Raw genomic sequence first — 2,279 nt, forward strand, 5'->3', positions numbered from 1 at the left:
ATGTGGAGTGCAATATTTAGCGCCCTAATCACGATATTTATATTTGTTACTAAGCATTAACGGGATATGAGTTCGTTACTTGATTATTATTAATATACTGCATTTCAGACATAGGTAGAAACTCTTTTCTCTCTAGATAGAAGGAAGTAAATGCTCTATTGCAGTGGCATAAGGAATCTAGCAGACACACTCCTGGGAAAGATTTTAGATAAGCTAATTGAACATGTAAGTGTTTCTGGAGAATTAAGATAAACAAATGAGGCTCATTACATACTCACTTGGGAAACCCTCTAACGATTGTAAACAACACCAGTGGTAGTGGCTCAGCTACATCAATGTTGAATAACCTTGACGTTATTTTTGACTGCATAAAACAGGGCAATGGAGGCTCAGTGGGGGCGCTAGGGGCGTAACCTCATCGGCATATTTTGTTAATGAACATAACCGTTATTTTGGATTCTATTACATTATCTAAGGTATGATTATATTAAAAATACGCATTACATATATCCAAATAATATGTGCATACGCTCTTAATATTATATGGTGTTTTAAAAATATAATTTTGGAAAGTTAAATAATATAAATAAAAAAGTAAGCAAACACGTAGAGTTATTAAGACAACTTACTAAAATCAACTATTTCTTGAAAAGCTTAGAAAGACGGTCTGAGTAAATCGCTCTTGCTGACTCACAATGTAGGCGACAAACGAGTAATATCATCTACAATGTATCAATCAGTACAATAAATAATTTTACATGTTTGATCAAAAACTAATAGATACGTAAAAATACAAAAAAAACTCACTTAACCATATTATTGTATCTACGTAGAGCCATATATAAACTTAAAACAAAGGAATATCATACCACTTATTTTATTCTAACGCAATAAAAATACCAATGACGCTATAGAAATTGTTTAAATGTTCTGCTGATGAATTGCTTCGAAATTGAGCTTCACCATTGCTATAGAAATACAAAACAGGAAACAATATATATATATATATATATATATATATATATATATCCGGTGGAAACTGGTAGAGATAGCAACACATTCAACACACTTATCGTAGAGCACACTTACAGAACCAACACAAATATTAGTTTCAGCCGGATTATAGTTGCATAACTCTCTTAAGAGACCATTAAGTACATTTACGACGCCATTACTAATCTTAAGCTTACTATAAGACCAATGAAAATTGTAGACTTACGAATGGCTTGCGGTGAAGGACTATTTTTGTTGTTATTTGTAAAACATTTTCCACCTTTTATTGTAGAGGACATAACGATGGCATATTGTTATGATAGGCATTGTAAATATAAATGGTTTTAAAATAAATATGTATTTTTTATATTTTAGTATTTAATTTGTAATGCAATTTGTTTGCTTCATATTCGTATTGATTATATTTGACTATTTCCTTTTTTCAGGCACTTTTTATTGTTCTTACTATTTTAATCATACTTTTATCCTAATTATTTGATACGGTTTATATTTAATTTTGGTTGATGACATGAAGTTGGAGGGTGAAAATATTTTAATTAAATGTATAAAATAACTTGAATATTTATCTAATATTTTATGATGTTTGGATAGCTGAAACTATTTCTCAGAAATGTAGATAAACGTGGAGGAACGCTTTGATTAATGTTCTTAGCTTTTCTAGTTTCACGCTTATGATGCAGCAACTAATTTTGAAATGGAATCAGGCGTATGACATACATATTGTTTAAATGAATAGAAATTGAGCTCGGAGTTCAAAATAAGGCTTCCTGCTTCAAATACATTTTATTTCAGACGCTTTACTTGATTGCTATAAGGAATACATAGACACAAATGCACAGGCACAAACTCACGTTCGTAGGTAGATTACATTATTATTCCTTTATAACTTAAATGTACCTTATTAATATGATTTAAGAATAAATGTTGCATAGTAACTTTATACCTTTAAACAAAAAAGCCGTTTAAAAGGACGGAACATAATAATAGCCTACAGTTATATCTTACAAGATGAAATATTGAAATATAAACAATTTCCAAGTTGCTGCAAGTTTATAACATGACTGGCCCGACCTCGCATAATCTCTATTAGTTCAACACAATGACGAGTACACATCATACATTTGATTACTTCTCTTACTATCTGTGTATCCATAATACCATACAAGTATCCGAACAATTTTATCTATTTAGATGTTTACATAGATACCTGTCGATTTTTCGACGAGAGGAGAAGAAAGCCGTAAAGGTTATTGGATATTATAAGG

Source organism: Homalodisca vitripennis, unplaced genomic scaffold, assembly GCF_021130785.1.
Source record: "Homalodisca vitripennis isolate AUS2020 unplaced genomic scaffold, UT_GWSS_2.1 ScUCBcl_1484;HRSCAF=5169, whole genome shotgun sequence".
NCBI lineage: Eukaryota > Metazoa > Arthropoda > Insecta > Hemiptera > Cicadellidae > Homalodisca > Homalodisca vitripennis.